We start from the raw sequence: 20,453 nt of genomic DNA, 5'->3' as shown, positions 1-20,453 counted from the left end.
GGAAAGCCTCGGTTTCCTGGACTCCGCACAGGAAGCGGGTTCCGATGGGGCCGGGCTGTGGCGGGGACATGAGCCTCACTCGGGGAGCAGTAGTATGGGAAGTGTGTGTGTGTGTGGGGGGCATCCATTCAACTCTTCTATCAGAAGTTACTCGTGTCCCTAGTGCTGGGAGGGGGGTGGGGGGGGTGCCAAGTGTTCCTTTGCTTTCCCGAGTTCTCAGCCCCCAGAGGGCATCGCGGGAGAGTGTGCTGGGCATTGCTCGGCCCCTTCCCTAGGCGCCTGCCCATCTGCTGCAAACTGCTTTCCCGGCTCCTCTGCCGGGCGGCCGGCTAGGTTGGGCCAACGGGAAACACTGGCGGGGAGATGAGCGGGCAGGAGGAGGGGCGCGGCCAGGGTCTTCCTCCCTCTGCTTAGTCGGGGGTGGGGGGGGGTCATTCCCCAGCACTGGCTGCTGTCCTTTGTGTCTTTGCACCCACACAGCCACCTATTCCCCTGTGATCCGACACCCCAGGCAGTAGCACCACCTCCTCCATTTGTCTCTCCAGCCCCGGAGTCCGGCAGCTCCTGCCAGCGCCCACACTGGAGCGCCTCCCCTTTGCTGTCTGTCATTTCAGCTCTTCTCGCTCCCATGGACCAATTCCCGGCATTAAGCGTCCTCCGTGTGAAGTCCCTAGCACGGCTCTCACTGCTCTCTCCAGCCCTGCCTGGGTGTGCTCCGTCCTGGGCCCTGGGGCCTGGCTTTGTCACTTTGAAGTCTCCTGCCCCCTCACCCAGGGACCAAGGTACATCCTAGGCGTTCCTGGCTCTCAGCTTCCCCATATCTGCATGTTTTGGGGCGTACTTACACAGGCCCCACAATGTAGGAGCAGCCAAGGACTCGCCCAGTCCAACGTCACAGGTTGGAAATTGGGTCCCAGAACAGACTTGTTGGAACCGGGCAGAATCATTGGCGGCTGGTGGATCCATAGGGGTGATGCATGTGACGAGCCAGCCCCAGGCCCCAGGGACACATGTCCCACACCAGCATGTATATGAATAATCATACTTTTACATACATTCACATGTATGTCACACATGTTTACACACCGTCATACCCCCACAGAGACCTACAGGCTCAGCAATGGGGGCTCACACAGGCACAAATACATGAACCCCTAATGGCAGACATGCCTACCCACCAATGCACACACACATACGTGGATTTACACTCACATGCACACTGATCAGTGCACACTCACAGTTACAGACCTACATGTGCCCCCGTGTGCACAATATCACATGTACTCGGTCTGCTTCATAGTCCATAACGAGCATGCATGCAAACAGCTAACAGGCACACACATCAGCTCGGCAAGGGTAGGCACAGGTCGCACCCTCAGCCTGGTGTGTTTACCCTCCCGCATCCACAAGGGGACAGAACAGCATCCAGACATCCCTCCAGCGTGGCTCCCATGCAGGTGACCCTGGGGATGACCACAGCCCGGGGCACAGCTTCCCACACAGCTCACACGTGCCGCTGCCCACGGGCACACACACCGTCACACGCAGAGCCTTCCCGTGGCTGTCCTCCTCCACCATCCCCACAGCAGCCATGTGCTCTGACCCGCTGCCCTTGGGACAAAGAAACTACCCTGCCCACCCCTCATGCCAACCCCTAAGCTGTGTGCCCCGGGTCCCAGGGGAGGGATGAGGGCTGCCCAGAGCTCAGAGTCCTGGGGCCAAAGTCTTGTTTGCAGGCACCGAGCGGAAGTTGCACAACCTGCCCTCGCCGGCCGGGGTGACTCGGCTTATTGTCTCCGCTTCCCCTTGGCTGCAGGCCCAGGCCCAGGCCTGGCCTCTCCGGGAGAAGGGAAGGCAGGCGTCTCCTCTCTTCCCTGCCCTGGCAGCTGATGGCCAAAGGGGACTCTATGGGTCCCCGGCGACGTGGGCCACATGCCTGAGGCAGAGGTGCACAGCGCTTAGCACCCACTTGTCCTCTCCCAGATGAGGCGGGGGGCCTGCCCAGGGTCACACGGCAAGCAGGAGGCGCAGGAGGGCTGCACCCGGCCTCCATCTTCTTTCCAAACCTTCGTCAAAAGAAAGATGGCGCAGGAGCCCAGTCATCCTAATGCAGATGAGCAGAGCTACTAGAAGGGGACCCAGCGTCTGTGGGTAGGGACCACCTTTCACCCTCCACGGCTGAGTTAGTTCAGCAAAGGGACAGTTTGCCAAATCACCAACCCATGAGCTTATAAAGTTTCTAACCGTGTGTACGAGATGAATCGGCAAGGCCTTCGAGGGTCGTGGGAAGGCAGGATCTGGGCCTGCAGACCCCTCTCCACCTCTGGACATGACCTCCGGGACATGTGGCTTAGCCTGGGGCACAGTCCACTCTCCCTCAGGGTCTTTATTCCAGTTCCTTCCCGAGGCAGCATCAGGAAGGTGGGATAGAGACGAAGTGAACAGGCTTGATCCGCAGCGGAGGGTGTGCGGGAGGCAGCCGATCAATGATTCTCTCTCATCATTGATGTTTCTATCTCTTCCTTCCTCTCTGAAATCGATTTAAAAATACATTTTAAAAAATAATTCTGGGGAAGACAGAAAGGCATCCAAGGAAATAAATGTCAACCCAGTACTCCACACGGCAGAGCCACCAACAATAGTTACATGGTCACAAAGCAAAACCTGAAGTACTCATCTACCACAAAGCGCAGAAGGAGAGCGGCGCCGGGAGAGGCAGGGAGGGAGCCTGCAGGGGAGGGACATGCTTATCCTCCAGACTGGGGAGAGAGTCGACCCCATCTCCGAGTGCGAATCAAGAGGCAGCAGGACGCGCACGCTGTTTCCCAGGGAAAGGAAGAAGGAACTGCCGGGTCTTGTTCAAGACAGTGGCCTCTGGTGCCTGGGAGTGGGGGCGACCGCAGCTTCGACGGAGACCGCCGTTGTGCGCGGGAAGGCGTGCAGAACGGAGTGCCCGTGTGACTCTAATCCGAGTTGAAATAAAAATAGAAAACTACAATGGGAAGAAAGACAGTTTGAACACACAGTCAATTTGGACAATTGGTGGAGTTGACAATTGAGCAACATCTGCAACAGTACCCCCCAAATGCTGAAATGCTGATAAAACAGAAAATGACGTTTTAAGGGATCTTTAAAAATAAATCAGTCTAAAACGAAATTTTCCCATGTGATACGATGAAGAAATATCCATAGGATTCTAACGAAGAAGAAGGAGAAGTGTGCTAGAAGAGTAAATGTCTCGTGACCCTTCGCTCTGGGCCAAATTGGATAGTCCTCGGAACGCTGGCAGGAAGGGGGTCTGCCCGTTAGAAAAACGCACACCCAACAGAGTCAGAAGGACTGGCTCTGAAGCGCGTGGCCTGTGGGGGGTTAGCGGTCTCCTTCGCACCCAAAGACCTCCCAGGAGGCAGAGCGTCTGCATCGGTCTGGGCCCCACCCCACCGGCTGCCTCCGGGGGAAGAGGCCTCCCCCTCCTCACAGCAGCCCCGTGTGGGTACATGCACAACCCACCTCGGAGAGGAGAAAAGGGACGCTTGGAGGAACGCACTGGCTTGCCCAAAGCCTCACGGTCCACAAGGAGCCGGACCGGACTTGGCTCACAGGTGGCTGAACTCCAAGGCCAGGGTCCTCTCCTCGCTCCCTCACCCTTGGCTTCCCCACCTGTCGGCGCCAGACCTAATGAGAGCCTCGCGGGCCCCTCAGGTGGGCAGGGAGGCGATGTGTCATTAGAGCACGAGCTGCTGGCAGCTCCCGCCACGTGTCATTATGTGTAATTACAGGCGTCCGGGCGGGCTGCTGCGTGGGCTGGTGGAGCCAGAGCGTCTGTGTTCACGTAATAAGCGGGTACCGAGCGGCTTCTGTGTGCCAGGCATTGTTCTAGGCACTCGGGTTATCAAATGAAGTCCCTGTTCTCAAGGAGTTTGCTTTCTAAGGGGTGAGGGACAATAAACATGCGAGTCTATACGGAAGGGGCCAGGTGGTGGCGGGAGGTGTGAAGAATCAGGGTGGTGTGAGGAGCTCCTGTCCGCAGGTGAGGATCCGGCTGGAGGAACAGTCAGGTCATTTCCCTGACTGGCCCCAACCCAGAGGATAGTCGGAAAAATAACTTGGGGGGGTAGAACCAAGGAGCCCCTCACCCAGTTGCCTCCTTCTCCTCTTCTCCTATCTCCTCTCCTCCTCTAATATTGCTTTTCTTAAAAAAAAATTAAATATTTGAAGCATACAGAAGTTATAGAAAATCATATCACAAACACTCATCTACCCACAACCCACGTTAAAAATCTAAAAAAGTAGATCTTTAGATTTGTGGAAAACAAAAACTAAAAATACAACCACAGCTCCCTGTATCGGTCAGGAAAGTCTAGGTTATGCAGTAGTAACAAGCAATCCCCAAATCTCAGTAGCTTTAAATAGCAAAGGTCTGTTTCTCTCTCACTCCCTGTGCCCAGTGAGGTTGACTGGAGAGAGTTGTGTTCATTGTAGTCGCTCAGGAACCCAGGCCGATGGATGCGCCATCATTTCGCAGTGCAGTGACCTCAGCAAGAGACTTCAGGGTTCGCCATGCAGGGAAGGAGGCACGCAGACGCCTCACACACTCACTCGTCGATGTTTCCACGAGGAAGGGGCTTATGTCACTTCTGCTCTTGCTTCATTGGCCAGCAAGTTCTGTGTCCATGTCCAGCTTCAACGGGGCAGTAGAGTGTAACCCTCTCCCAGGCTCAGAAGGAGAAGAGAACGGAAACGTTGGTGGGCATTGTTAATATCTGCCATTTCCCCATCCCATTTCCATCTATCCCACCCGCTCCCTGGAATTAGCCCCATCTGCAAGCTGTGTATCATTTTCATCTATGGATTTCGTTTCAACTTCTAATATACCTGTATACATCAGTAAATACGATGTGGGGGAAATCACAAAGAAAATTAGAAGGCATTTGAACTGAATGACAATGAAAATACAACACAATGATTTGATATGCGTATATATTAAGAATGATCACCACAATTAGGTTAGTTAACACATCCGTCTCCTCACACAGTTACCGTGTGTGTGTGTGTGTGTGTGTGTGTGTGTGTGTGTGGTGAAAACTGTTAAGATCCACTCTCTTAGCAACCTCAAGTGTGCAATACAGTATTGTTAACTCTAGTCCACGTGCGGTACTTTACATCCCGGAACTATTCATTGTATAACTGGAACTGTGTACACGTTGTATATACACTTGGAGTGGGTGAATTGTGTGGTATGTACATTTATTTCAATGGAACTGTTTTATAAAGTGAGCTTAGTGATTTTTTTCTTCCCTCTTCATTTCCTTTCTCTTTAGTTTTTCTTCTCTCCAATAAGAAATGGCTGTTCCCAAGCAATCCTAGTCCTAATTCCCTACCTCTGCCGCTTTTTTAGCAAATGTCCTAATTTCCATCAGTCCGTGGACTGAATTGCCAAAGAAGGGATTCTCCGGGGGAAGCTGTGGGCAGAGGAGAAGTTCCAGAGGAAATGGGATTCTCTTACCCATGGAGGCTCGGGACCAGGGGGAGGGGAGACGGTGAGCACCCAGGGTACAAAATGTGAGAAGGCACTCACCCTCCGCGTGTGCAAGTGCAGGCCGGCACCGAGAGGGGGTGCTTCCTTGCAGTGTGTGTGTGTGTGTGTGTGTGTGTGTGGTAACAGACACACAGCATAAATTTACCATTGAAACCCCTTTGAAGCCAACAATTCAGGGCTTTAGGGCATTCACAGTGTTATGCAGCCATCGCCACTATCTAGTTCCCAAACATTTTCGTCACTCCAAAAGGAAACCCTTACCCATTAGCATTCATTCCCCAACCCGCCCCCCCCCCCCCCCCCCCAGCCCCTGGCAACCACAACTGTGCTCCTTGTCTCTATAGATTGGCCAATTCTGGACATTTTACATAAATGAAATCATACAATATATGGCCATTGGTGACTGGCTTCTTTCACTTATGATGTATTTATTTATTTATTTATTTATTTTTAAAATATATTTTATTGATTTTTTACAGAGAGGAAGGGAGACAGATAGAGAATTAGAAGCATCGATGAGAGAGAAACATTGGTCAGCTGCCTCCTGCACACTCCCTACTGGGGATGTGCCCACATCCAAGGTACATGCCCTTGACCAGAATCGAACCTGGGACCCTTCAGTCCACAGGCCGAGGCTCTATCCACTGAGCCAAACCAGTTAGAGCTATGATGTTTTTAAGGTTCGACCATGTTCAGCATGAATCAATACTCCATTCTTTTTATGGCTATATAATATTCCATTGTGTGGATATACCACATTTTGCCTATCCACTCATCTGCTGATGGACATTTTAATTGTCTCCACCTTTTGGCTGTTGTAAATAGAGCCACTATGACCATTCGTGTACACGTATTTGCTTGAACTCCTGTTTCCAGTTCTTCTGGGGATACACCTCAGCGTGGGATTGCTGGGTCACATGCTAATTCCATGTTTAACTTATGAAGAACCATCTCCTTGCATTTTGCACCTTGGCCATCTAGCTTGCTTCACCCAGGTCCAGCCCTGATACACAGTCGCCCATTTATGACTTGACACCACCATCTCCATCCACCTTAGCAGCTTTGAGGCAAAGGGTTGACATGGGCGACAATTCGAAGTGACATCCGGGGCCAGGAGGGATGTCCTGTGGAGCTGGAACACACGGGGAAGGCCGGCGGAGGGGCTGGAGCCGTCGGAAGATGCCAGAACACCAGCTTGTCCTTCTCGGGGGTTGGGTCCTCCCACGGTCGGTTGCAGGGAGCCCAGAGAAGAGGGACTACCAAGGAACTCTTTCTGAGCTGGAGGAAAGATGACAAACTCTGCCTTAAGCTTGGGGCGGGCCCAAGGACTCCGGGGGAGGTCCCTCTAATCCCGCGGAGCCCTCACTCCTCGCGGGAGTTGCGTAGCCACTGCCACCTGAGGGCCTCAGGGTCTCTGATTGGAAAGTGGAGATCAGCTGCCCTGTGAGGGTCGGCGAGAGTCTGGCTGTGAGCTGGCTCTGTGACCTGTGAAGCTCAGGGGAGACGTTTCTGCTTGAAATGCCTGCTCGGGGAGCTCCCAGAACGTGGTGGGACTTCAGGTAGGCCCCACTTGATCTGGCTGTACGGAGGCATCGAAAAGTGGCGGGCAGTTTGAAATTCTATACAGGGAGACCCATTTAACACAGGGAAGCCGACTACTTAAATGCTTCACCCGGCAGTGAATCCTCAGGTGTGACGTTTGTGTTCAATCCATGGGAATTTTCACATATTGGCTTTGCAGCTCAGCCAGGTTCTGAAAAGCGAGTCCAAACCGCGTGGAGGAGGAGGTGGCAGGACTCGGATTTCCATGGTTTTCAGAGAACGGGGACTTTCTCCCGAGCCACGAGCTCATCGGGAAGCAGCCAGGGCCTCCCACGTGGGCTTGAAAGGAGAAGGCTCGGGACACAAGAGGAAGGCCGTGCTTTCCCCACCCACAGAGCCTGAAGGTCAGAGCAGATCACCTACGGCAGGGGGGTGTGGTGATTTTACCTGGGGAATTTGTAGATTACCCAGATTTGCAGGGACTGTCTCCAGAGGGACAGGGATATTTCAGACTCCGATTCCATCCCCATTTGTAGAGGGAACTTCGACCCCATGCCAGGCGCTTGGTGCTTGCCATTCCATTTCATTTCCCCAACCATCTCAATTTGCAAAGCCAGCAGGGGTCACAAGGGGAAAGTGTCCCAGGGCAAGTTAAACGCAGGGGTCAGAATCTGAACCCAGATCTCATGACTCGAGGCGTGGGGCCAGTTCCACCAAAGCCACCTTGAAGTCCCCTGGAGAGCAACAAGGAGTCAGACACGTGGGTAGCATCGGAGATAACGAGGACCCAAGCGGTCAGGGCTAACGTGACCCTGTGGGAAGGTCACTTGTGTCTTCACTTTTTGGTTTGTCCTGGAAAGTCCCGCATCTTTTGCAGAACTGCTTCCTGGTGTCCTTGTGTGGAATTTACGCCAAGGGCAGCCAAAGGCAAGGCCTGACTTGGAGGCCAGAGAAGGCGGCTCAGAGCAAAGAAAGGTTCAGTTCATCTTATGTGGCCCTCCTGGCCCGGGGCCCTGCAGGTGGGTGGAGTAGACCTGTTCATTGCCCTCCCCCACTGTCCTGAGCAGAGGTCTGGCAGGCCCGGGGAGAGTCCCTCAGGCTGATACTGCCCTCGCCCCAACAGGACTGTGTGGGATTCAGAGACGGCATGGGACACTTTAGGTTCAGACCTGGGTTCGCATCTCAGTCCCATCACTTACTTGGCTAAGTTTCCTTGCCTCTCTGTGCCTTGGTTTCTCCAGCTGTGAAATGGGACTGATACCCTTCAGATGGAAGGGGCGAGCTGGCATGAGCACATAATCAATGCGAGAGCCCATAGAAAGCGCCCCTGTGAGGGAACGGAGCTGTGTGAGGTTTCCTGGCGCTCCTCCGGCTCCCGGCAGTCCCTCCAAGGAGCAAAACCTGTGCCCAAAGTGCTGGCCCACCTGCTTGGGCAGATACCATGATGAACCAACCAACCAGCCCTGGGCCCTGCCCTCTGGGAGCTCTCCGTCCAGGAGGAGGCAGAACCAAGCCAGCCAGTGGGACCCCACTATACCCCGGCAGCAGAGGGACAGAAGGAGGACCCTGCCTAGGGTCAGGGAAGATTTCATGGGGGGAGTGACTGGGGGAGAATCTAAACATTTAACAAGCTGCTGGTCACAGCCACGGACCAATCAGAAAGGATACCAGCTGTAAACGCCGTAGGACCCATCAGGGTGATTATGAATGTCCTGGGAAGGGACGTTTGCTTTGGGGCCTGGCAGGTGAATATGAGTTCTTCAGACAGGTGGGGAGAAGTCAACAGCATGAGCTAAGGCCCGATCAGCAGAAAAGGCCGGTGTGCTTAGAGCAGCGTGGCTTGGAACAGTGTGGCCGGGGCACAGGATGCGTGTAGGGGACAAGGTGGAGAAGACCGGATCTTGATCACCAAACTAAGTTTTGGTGACACGGTTAGGGCGCTTCTGGTATGGCAGTGACTCTGGTGAACAGGCACTGCAGAGGGATAAGGGCTCCAGCGTCTGAACACTTCTCCCATCCCAGGCCCGCAGCATCTACGGCGGCAGGTGCTCGGGGTATGGGTCCAGGCTCCTCGCTCTTGGGAGAAGGTCTGGCAAGGATGGGCCAAGAGGAGAGCCTTGGTCAGGGGCTCTAGAGTCTGTTGGACAAGGAAACTGAGGCAGACAGTCATTGTATGGGTGGGACCAACAGAGAAGGAGCTGGAGACACTGGAGACCCAGGCTCCCTGGCTTTCACTCCAGCCCCCTGGGTGGCACCCAGGCTTCCTGTCTGCTCAGAAGCTTAGTTCTAGCACAGGCTTGGCCGCGTCTGTGCTGTGTGATCTTGAGTAAAGCACAAACCCCCTCTGGGCCTCAGGGTCTCCATAGACTGCACGAAGGAGCCTGTTGATTTCTCCCTTGCAAATTCAGGGTGTGCCACCCTGATTCTCTCCTGCCAGGCACCCTACTGGCCTCGTGGGAAACATGAGGGATGTGGACTCGGGCGGAGCTGAGTTTGAGTCTCCACCTTGGGATGTATGAGATGTCTGACGCTGAGCACTGGTTCCGTTCCGGCCTTCATTTCCTCATCCACCGATGGGCTAGGTCAGCGCTGTACGGAAAGAAGGCGAAAACCCCGGGTGCTGCAGACCAGACAATGGGAGGGGAGCAGTCCTGCTCCCTCCCTCGCCCTCCCAGGGTGTCTTTTCCTGGCATAGCCTCGCTGCCCCTGGAGCTCAGTGGAGAGCGGAGAGGGAGGCCATGGCATTCACTGTTCTCCCCAGACAGGTTTGAGCACGAATCGGGGCGTGATTAGTAATACACAGCCATAAGCCAGGGCCGTCCTGAGGAAAGCGGACTCTCTGACCCCCTGGTGATGACAGGAGATGCAGAAATCAGAGAGGGGCAGGCCAGGAAAGACCCGAGCAGGCCTCCGAGCGAGGGCAACGTCGCAGCGGGGCTGGCTTTAGGAGGTTTTCCGCAGGCCGCAGGCCGGCTGATCCGTCTCCCGCAGCCCAGAAGAACTGTCAAGAGCTACTTTGCTTTGCTGCAGTTTGGGGGCTGGATTTGGATTAGATCTTTTTCTTTTTTTCCCCCCAATCTCATGCTTCTGCTTGCTGGTGGGTGGCTTCGTTTCTTTCTTGGATGTGACTCCCTGCTGAGATGTGTCTTGGGTTGGGAGCAAGAAGGCCCAATTATAGCTGGGTTATGCAGGTAAGGAGGTCTCAAAAGCAGTAGTTACTCCGTAAATATCCGGCCCCTTCCATGGTCACCCACCAGTGCCCTCGCACGGACCCCGTCCACCGTCCACCGTGGTCCCAAGGCCCCAAACGAACCAATGCCTTCATCCTCTCCACGTGGTCTGAGCCCCCTGACTCCCCTCCCCACGCGAGAATCTGAACCTAGGGCTCAGGGGCTCCTCTGAGAGCAGCTGGATTAGTTTCCCTTCCGCTTCCTTTCTCTTCCTCTCCGTGGGGGCTGGGCTGGGACGCAGCTGGCGGGGTGGAGGGGGGCTCTCCCCCAGACAGCTTCTCTGCACAGCCCCCTCAAACCCTCACACCCGGGCCCGCATTCCTCCATCCTTAATGCCTCCTCTGGGAACACAGGCTTTCAGAAACCTGAGAAGACCAACCAGCCGGTGCAGGGCTGAGGGAGGTGGGCCCAGATGGGTGGGGGAACCGGGGCGGGGCTTGGCGTCTGCCTTGGATGAAAACAGAAACCTCAGGCCTTTCCCTCTTTCAGCTGCTCTGGAATCCCAGACCGGGGAGCATAGAGCACAGGCTTTTGCTAAATCCGCTTGGGGAGATGGGGGCTGGAGACGGAGAGGAGGCATGATACTTTGGGAGGGCAGAGGGACCTGTGCCGGGTCTACCTGGTGCAAAGGTTTCCACACTGGGGACCCTTCCCTGCCCACTTAGGCGTCCAGACAACCGGGCAGACTACTAGCAAGACCAAAACCACCAGAGAGGGGAAGCCACTAGCCCAGGGTCACACAGCCAGGAAGTGGAGGGCCTGGGGTTCAAACCCAGGTTGGTCCCAGCACTGCGTGGCCCCCAAGCACATGTGTCCCAGGTACAGCTGCGTGCCCGTCCTGCACACCTCTCCCTGGTAAACATGCGAAATTCTTCCCTTCGAGGATCCGTCTTAAAACTGTGACTCCCATCCCTTCACCTTACATCTGGGGAACGTGAGGCCCGAAAGGGGACGTGAATTGTGGGGTCAGACCCAGACCTCCTGAGACGCAGCCTCCTTCAGTGGCAAGGATCTAGTCAGGCGCGACTGGGTTTGAATCCTGACCCTGCTATTTACTTTCTGGGTGACCTTGGCCAGTGGTTGCTACTCTTTTGTGCCTCTGTTTTCTCACCTGTTACATGGGGATCATAATACCTTCACTGGTGGGTTGTTGTAAAGATTAAAGGAGGTCCTAGGTTTGGATGCAGTGGCATAGTTCCTGGCACACAGTAGGTACTCAGGACTGTCTTCCTTTTTCCCCAGCAAAGGAAAACGCAATCTTAAAGCGCTGAGATCAGGGCCTGGGGAGGGGAGAGGTGGGACTAGTGAGCTAGGCGCTAGAGCTGATTTGCACTGGCAGGCGAGAAGGCGACTGCTAAACAGAGCTGGTTGTTAAATATTTGGGAGTTTCAAGGTAGTGGTTGGTAGCTTTACATCAGCCATGGTGGGAGTACTTTACACCAGGGAAATTAGCAAACACTACAAGTCAGGGACCTTTTTTTTTTATAAAGGCCAATAATGTAGGATTTGCCAGAAATAGGAAGTGACTCATGGTATCATTATGCTTATTTCACAGATGAGGCTCTGGGGCTAGCTGTGTCAGCTAAATGTACCTGAAGATCTAGTACAACTTTCAGCTTCACTCTTTCCCAGCTGCGGGACCGAAGGCAGGTCCCTCTCCCTCTCTGAGCCTTCCTGTCATGCAGGGAAACTGAGGCAAATGCCCCGCTGCCTGGGTATCTGTAAAGGGAGCTAACGCTGGCACTCAGCACATAGGCTTGTTGGGATGGTGAATGAAATGACACATGCAACCCGTAAAGTGCTGGGTTCTGAGGCTGATAAACACTTGGTATTAATACTGTGTTCAGCCAGTGCTGGCTGGGTATCTTCTAACCATAACCTGGTGAGGAAGATGTTATCGCCTCCGATTGCCCAGTGAGAAAACTGGGGCTCTGGTTGGTGAGGGGACTTGTTCAAGGCTTTGAACCTTGTCTGATTGGCTCCAAGGCTGGGTTTCTGCCACGTCCTGGGCCAGAGCCCGTTCTGGGGTTGCTGACTGCAGAGCATGGGGTAGGGTATTGGGCAAATGGCTTTAGGTGGAATGTGTGGGGTCAGAATATCGCCAGGGGGCTACCTGAGCAACTCCGCTCAGAGCCCAACACCCGTGGTGTAGAATCAAGCAGCACCCCCACATGCCTCCTCCTTCAGGGGTTCTGGAGCCCCCCCACTCACTGCCTCTCCTCTGGTGAGCTCTTCTACCCCTATGTCCCCCAAAAGCAGGTCCCTCAGAATATCATTGAATAAGGGAAAATGGATTTTCTTTTGCATGATGGGTTAGCCCCTCATTGCCCCTCCTGGGGGCAGGGAGGGGCAGAGCCCAGACCCTGGCAAACCCCTTCTCTCTCTCTCTCTTTTTTTTTTTTAAACAATTTTTTCATTACAGTTAACATTCAATATTATATTAGTTCTGGCAAGCGCCTTCTCAAAGAAAACTCATCCAACTTTCTCTGATTCCCCGTTCTCCCTCTTCCTCTCCGCCCCGAGCCCTGTTTGCCAGTCTCCATCTGGTTCCTTCTCCCCTCACCCCCAAGATGAGCCTGGCATGTCCTGATGCCTGGAAAAGCCACCCCCATTCCCAGAAAACCAGGGGCAGGACTGGGGAACCCAGCAACCAAGGGCCTTCCTTCCCGTTTGGGATGTGGGGTTGATAGGTGGAGGCCGTCATCGGCCCTAAATCCAGGGGGCCCCTTGCCCCCACCTGCTGAGAGCAGCCAGCCCCACGGGCGCGCAGGCCTCAGGCCCAGAGGGGCCTCACCTTAGCCACATGCTCCAGGAGGCTCAGGAAGGCGCTTCGGGCCCCTCACTTGCCCCCCACCAAAGCCAAGGGGGACCCCTGGGGGAGAAATATGGTCAATGGGTTACACCTGCTGTCCCAGCATCATTGATAAGAGCGGCCCCTTTCACTCGCAGAAGTGTCTTGGGTTGGGCGATAGATTAAATGGCTACCTTGTTCTTCATGTCAAACGAAAGGATCGCTGACCAGGTGAATAAATAAATGAACAAACAGATGACCTCGGTCGGACAGGAAGCCAGGCACCAGCTCTGTGATGTGGGGATCGATGTCCCCAGTGGGAATGTTTACATGGAGAGGCTAACCAATTTGTCTACAACACGAGTTAAGGAGGCATCTGACGGGCCCAGAATTTGTGTTCCGAATTGCAAAAAAAAAAATAAGAAAAGAAACAATACACACATATACGTGCATAGACACACCCCCACACCCAACAGCGTCTGGGAAGGAGAGTGCTTATCGACACCGCTTCCCTCCAGGGGAAAGACGGAGGGAGCTGGGAGCCAGGGGTGGGGTGGAAACTTCTTACTATGAAAAAGTGAACCATCTGGTGGCATGGAGGGATTGAGGCTTCCTGCATCCCCTGCTTTTCCCAGAACACTCAGCTGGTTTCCCAGCATGCACTGGACAACGGGAAATCCTAGAAGGTCAAGGTCTACGGGACTTTTGGAGACCCACTCGCATTGGCCAGTGGGGAAACTGGCCCAGGGTCACCAGGAGCGAAGGGCAGCCTGGGGTGGAGGCAGTCCTTCCCGCCGCTGAGTTTGCTGCTCCCGAGGAGCCGTAACTCTTGCAGCGGGATGTGGAGAAGGCCCTGCAGAGAAGAGCCCCCCATTCTGTATTAGATGTAAAGGCCCCGCAGAGAAGAGCTCCCCATTCTGTATTAGATGTAAAGTAAAATCTAAGTCCCCCAATGCAATGACCTCTGTAAGCAGCCAGGGTGACCCTGAAGTTGATCATCGAATCAAGATGAGTTGGGAGTGAAAAGGGGTGCTCTTAATAACCAAGGGCCAGATGGCAAGGACCAAAAAGCTTCCTGGGCAAACCAAGTCTATCCCCCAAAAAGTCCCGCGACATCAGGAAGTTGGCAGCATGACATTTGGGACAGAGGACCTTTAAAGGAAGATGGTGGGATTCTAGTACTTCATGCTCCACTCCCTCCTCCCCCCAAAATACTGACAACAAATAGGCTTTGGGTGAACCCGGGTTCCAATCCTGGCTGTGTTCAAACCACTTTACTTCTCTGACTTCAGCTCCTTCATGTGTAAAACAGAAGGCATGACCCCTCTCGAGGGACAGGGACGCCGTGAGAATGAAATGTCTCACTGAGCCGGGCAGGGAGAAGGCGCCGGGCGAGAGTGGTTTCTCTTCCCCCGATGCAGAGAAATCATGAACCGATGCAGAGAAATCATGAACTGACACAGGCTTCATCCTGAAACTCTGGGGACGGACACACAGAGAGCCTTTCTCTCAGACCAGATTCACAAATGCCACCGTGGGAGGAAGAGTGTCAGGCGCCATGCACAGGGAGACGGCGATTCGAACTCTGGGAGTCATCTTGCAAAGCACCTCTTCATGGTGACTCATCTGGGGACTTGCTGAAAATTCCTTTGTGTTAAAAACAAAAGTCGAGTGAGGCTGGGGTTGCACAGAACCTTTTCCCTCCACCCCTGCCCTCGCCAGGGTAGCGGGGGCAGCGCAAGATTTGGAGAGTCTCTGGGCAGAATTGAGTCTGATTTCCCCCCAGCATGTCACCAGGAGCTGGGACTTGGCCAGAGGAAAGGAAATGGGGTGAAGAGGAAGAAGGCCAGGGAAATAGGGTGGCGATGACTTCTCCCCTCCTCCCCCACGTTCTAGCAGTCTCCAGCAAATGCCCCACCCACACCTGTTTCTGAATTATAGGCCAAAAGGAAGTGGGAGGGGGTGTGGACAGGAGTTCATTACTCCCCTAACACTCAGCAGCAGCCGTCAGCGGGCCTGCAGCTAGACCTCTCTCTGCTGATTACGGCTGCCTGTGTGACCTGGGGCATGTTGCTTGACCTCTCTGAGCCTCATTGGTGAGGCCTTCTCCCAGCACCTGCTAACCCCTCCCCGCTTTATTTTGTCCCCATATTTATTATTCTCAAATGCCAGATATTTTTCTTCCTCTAACCCCACCTCCAGATTGCAGCCCATCAAGAGGGTGTGCTATATTTTGTTCATGACACAGTGCCTAGAATAGTACCTGATTGGTAGAAGGCACTCATACATATGTGTCAAGTGAATGAATGAAGGAACTAACGTTTGTTTCACAAACATAGCCACTATCACTGACCGCGGGTAACCCTGCAACACACTTCTAGCTATTTTTGATACTGTTCGTTTTCTGTTATTTTTTGCAATATTTATCTTTTATATTTAACTTTTCACTCTATCTGATATTTGTTGTGAAGTGAGGTTGTAAACAGATCCCCAACTAAACGGCTAACCAATTTGCAGAATGATCCATTTTGATCCTGTTGGCTAGTGAAGGCCTGGGACTGGGCTGGCTCCGCTAGACCGGCTGCTGCCGGGTCTGCCCCTTCTCATACCAGCGGCCCAGAGCTCTGCTGTCCGTGACATGGGATTGTTGAAACTCTAGATTAGGCTCAGGCACTGGAATCAGACAGTCTGTGGTCCAGCTTCTAGCTCAACAACTGACCAGCTGGGTGGCTTTGAGCAAGAGAATTTGCTTTCTCAGTTTCAGTTCTAAGCCTCATTTAACCCATCTGTAAAATGGGCACAAACGTAACATAATACCTCCTTCATAGGATGGCTGTGGGACTGAACACCGCACGGCCGGCAGAGTCTGGCACACAGTGGGTGCTCAGCTTGTGGCATTACTGTTACAGATCATAGTCAGTTTGAGCTAGTTCATTCACTGGGCAAATGAGGCCCAGTGGGCATGCCCCTGTGCTCAAGCTGGGCAGCTGGCATCCTGGCTCCCACCCTGCTGGGGGACACAGCACAGCTTTGCCTGTGGAGAAGCAGCAAGTGTGGAAACAGGAACCGTCCAGCCAGGAGCTGCCCCTTGTGTGGGGGGAGGGGTCACCTGAGGAAGTGAAGCTGGGAACTGAGCTGTGGCTTTGGCCCCCACGGAGGCTCTTGTCTCCTTAGAGGGGGTGTTAAACATTGATTAGTGGAGTCTTACGTCCTCCAGAAACCTATGCACATGGACTCTTACTGGTCCTGGGGTCCACAGGAAGTGGGGAACTCCGGATGAGGAGATGCTGGTGGGCAGGGAGCAGAGCTCTCACCAAGTCGAGATACCCTTGGGGCCCCGCATTCAGCAGGCACAAAACAAACGCTTGTTGATCGGCCAATTTCCGTATTACCAGGCTGCAATGGGAGCACTGTTAGGTGAGGGGCCCCCAAGGATGCGAGGGAGGTGTCCACGGGCTGGCCCCTGCAGAGCCTAGCCCTCGGTGTCTAGAGCCCCCGAAGAAGGGGAGATGCTGGCGGGACTCGCTGTGTGCGTTTGGGCCTCAGTGACGCTGTCTTTGAAATGGGGAGGGGCGCCTGGGCTGAGCGAGTCCCCGGCCCTCCAAAGTTCTTGGGAGTGTGGAGGGATTCAGCGTGGGGAGGCGGCAGCCCCGGCGCCCCCCAAGCCTGCGTGGCGCGCGCGCACGAGCGCAGGGGGCGGCGCGGCCCCGCGGCGGGGAGGGGCGGGAGCGCGCGCGCGCGCGGCCCGCACAGGCGGCGGCGGAACAGCGAGCGGGCGAGCGTGTGGCCGCGGCGCCGCCAACTCCTGTCGGACCCACGACTCGGGCCTGCCGCTGGCGCCCTGCGCGCCGTCCTCCGCGCCGGTGAGTGGCCTGAGGCCGGGACCCAGCTGGATGGGCCCGCGGCCGGGGAAGGGGCGGGGGCCGGGCCGCGGGGCCGTCACCCGCACTGGGGCCGAGGGCGGTCCGCGTGCCCGCGCGGCGCGCGCCCCAGGCTCCGCAGGGGGAGAGCGGGCGGGTGTGCGCGTGTGAGGTCGGGGCACGTGTGAACGCGTGAGTCTGAGTGTAGCGTGTCCGCGGCCGGGCGCCCAAGCGTGCGTGTCCGTCTGCCCCCCCAGGCTGTGTTCGCAGGAGTGTGTGTTGGTGCCTCAGGCAGAGTTGGTGCGTGTGCACATCGGAGTGCCTGGCCTGTGTGGTTTGGAGTGAATGGGGGAGGGGGGGGGCGGGCATGGACATGGCTCCCATTGCTCCGATTACTGAGTGTTCGCTATGTGCCAAGGAGTGTGCCAAGCGCTTCAGCTAAGGTCTCATTTTTGTGACCGAGTATGTGTGGATTCAGGGAGTACACGTGTATGACCGTTCGCAAGTGATTTGTTCGGGTATTCATGAGCCTCTGAGAACAAAAGTGTTCATGTGTGGGTGTGAGTGTGTAATCAGTGTACAGGAGTGTGCAAATATGTTTGTTAGGAAGGCTGAGGGTCCCCGTTCGCGCCCACCAGGACTATGGTGTGATGTGCCCGCCTGGTCCCCAATGCCAGGGAGCCCCTGGAGAGAAGCAGGCCTGGTGTGGTCACCCAGTTGGTGCCAGGCCTTGCTTGGTGAATGAGGGGGCCAGAGGTCAGACCCACAGAGCCTGGCTGGGTCTGGCAGAGGGGTGGCCTCAGAGCCAAGCCTTGGCAGGGTCACTGGCCGGAGCCTCAGGGACTCCAGGAGGAACAGACTGGGCCGGGCTGTGGTGGGCCTGACCCTGGGGGACCTGTGTCCAGTTCTTCCTAGATAGCCTTCTGGCTCCCCTAGCTTTGTTCTTGCCCCTCTCTGGCCCTGGCAAATTTTAACTTTTCCCCTAGGCCTGGCGGGGGCTGGGAGGGGGGAGCAAGGCTGGCCCTGGGGAGACCAGGGGTCCCCAAACACTCGTCTTGAGTCTGGGCAGCTCTCTGCCTACCTTGCTAAATAGAAAGCTACTCCTCTGGTTTGTATCCAGCCCCGGCCTCCCAGAGCCCCCAAGACAGTAACAGATTGGTCACAGCCGGCTTGGGACACCCTTCCAAGGTCTGTCCTCACAGTTTTGACTGAATTCTTTTGTGCTTTATACGTGTGGAAAATCTCTCCCGTCGAAAGTCTTAATTGCTTTAAGGCAAACTTTAGAAACTCTGGAGCCCCCTAGTTTCTCTGAATTGTCAGAGTTCAGCCCGCCTTTCTGAGGGAAAATGTCGTCTGTGGAGCTCGCTGTACGTGCAGGGGAACCTCGAGGCGCGTTTGAAAACCATGGCGTTCATGGAAGAAGAATTTCATTGAAAGGGATGCGGAGCGGCTGGAAGTGCCTGCTCCCAGCTCAGCAGCTCACCGAGTGAACTTTGGACGTCTTCTTTCAGCAAACAAAACCTGGAAGGAAACAAAAAAGACCCACATTCTTTTTCTTTTTGTGTCTTAAAAAATGAAAAGAAAAAAAAAAAAAAACCCCACACACACCTCTGGGTTTGCTGGAAATGCTGCCTCCCCGCCCCCTATCACGGTTGGGCCCTCCCTCGATCCCCCACCCCCAAATAAAATATGCCTGTGGGAGCTGTGGATGAGTCACTCCCTGGCAGAGAGCCCCACGGGCAAACATTTGGGAAGGTTCTTGCCTAACTTCCCAGAAGAAAGGCCCAGGATTTAAAATGGTCCCTGTGGTTTGTCAGCCCTTGCCGTCCTGTCTGCTTCGAAAATGACTGCGAAGTGGTTTCTCTCTCCACAAACGAACGTCTCAGACGTGAGCCTGGCTTGGTCTGGGTTTCAGGGCTGTTCGGGTTTCACGAAAAGGTGCTCCTGGCTTTGCCAAGTGGCCCCTTTGGTGGCTCTGAGCAAGGAAGGAGCAGGGGCGGGGGGAGGGAAGTGACATTTATGGAGCACGCACTGTGTGCCCAGAACCCTCCCAGTAGTCATGCTGCAGATTTTTGGGTTTATCTGCACAAGGAAACTGAGGCTCAGAGAGGTCAAGCCGTGTCCTGGGACCACTAAGAGGAGGTAGAAACAGAATCCTGTCCCCTGTCTGACTTCCCCCGATCCTTTTTCCAGCATCAGGAGTGTGACATTTGCCTTCCAAAGGTGCACGGACTGGGTGCTGAGTGCTCTTACACACATCCACTCATTTAGTTTTCACCGTGAGCGAGGCGGTTATTATCTCCATTTTACAGATGAGAAAACCGAGGCGCAGAGAGATGAAATGTTGTACATAATATTATGAAACGAGCACTACAACTAATGGCCGCTGTTTGTTTATTGAGGGCATACCGGTTGCCAGCCAGGGTCCTTTCAGTACTTTATTTCACCCAATCTACTCACCATCACTGTGATATGGGAACTGTTAAGATGCCCATTCTGCAGATGAGGAGCCTGAGGCACACATAGGTTAAATGACATGCTGAAGATCATGTGCTAATATGCGGTTGGTTGTGACCCTGGATTTGAACCCATCTTGGCTGAGCAGAGCCCATAGTCTCCTTCCCGCGGAACCTGGAAAGTGACAGCCGCTGTGTCCAGTGTCTGGCCCAGGGCTAAGGTCCAGGATTGTTATCCTGATCGTAGAGGGGAAGATGAAGACACGGGAGGTGAGGTCACTTGGGCAGGGTCATAAACTGGCAAATGGCAAAGTCAGGATCCACGCCTCTGGTTCCAGAGTTGAAGTTCTTAACCTTCAACCAGGTCTGTGTGCCTTGGTCCTGCTTTTCTGCTGAAAAACAAAAACACGCAAAACAAAAACACAAGTGGATTAAGTCATGCTAGGTTCCTGCCCAGCTGTCCTCAGAGAGGTCTTCCCGAAGGCCACCCTCCGTCCTCGTCCCCTGTGGCCTCTCTGGGGGAGGTGACCGATGCCCAGGGCCAGCGCCGTCAGATAGAAAGGGCTACAGTTCATTCACATTTCTCTTTCCTCGCTAAGTGCCAAAGATTGCTTTCAGAAGGGAAGTGTCAAAACAATTGTCAGAAAGAAGAAGAATATTCCTTTCCTCTTTTCCGGTCAGACCAAGAAAAGGAGCTGCAGGGCGGAGAATGAGGACCCTGGTGAGTCATGCGAGATTAAATACAGGTTGGCACGTCCAGGCTCCTGTGGGAAAGAAGCAAGCTGGGACACTGCCCTCCATCCGGAAGAGCCCAGCCTTCCGACCCCTGATGGTGGAGCCTGACTCCCGGGGGCCTGACTCTCAGCTCTGAACGGCTCCCTTGTCACTGGCCATTTCAGCCCCGCGCCTGCCTCTTCTCCTGCTTCATTTCCATTTATATCTGGGTTTATACTACACGGTACTTGAAAGGAATGTGTTGCGTGAGGACCTGTGCGGTTTGGGGTGTGTGGTGCCCCTGTAAAGTGTCCTCCGGTG

At 54.7% G+C, this 20,453-nt stretch overlaps 1 protein-coding gene across 1 annotated transcript in view; it reads left to right on the top strand.

Annotated features, from left to right (window-relative positions):
• Positions 1-16,839: 16,839 nt before the first annotated feature.
• Positions 16,840-20,453, top strand: part of NEK6 (NIMA related kinase 6) — a 68,336-nt gene continuing 64,722 nt past the window's right edge. The window contains exon 1 of the mRNA XM_079791001.1: positions 16,840-16,965. The gene's annotated coding sequence lies outside the window, so the exon portion shown is untranslated. The remainder of the gene's footprint in view (positions 16,966-20,453) is intronic.

This window comes from Cnephaeus nilssonii, assembly GCF_951640355.1.
Source record: "Cnephaeus nilssonii genome assembly, chromosome: 14".
In the NCBI taxonomy this organism is placed as follows: domain Eukaryota; kingdom Metazoa; phylum Chordata; class Mammalia; order Chiroptera; family Vespertilionidae; genus Cnephaeus; species Cnephaeus nilssonii.
This window is presented reverse-complemented; position numbering and strand designations above follow the sequence as displayed.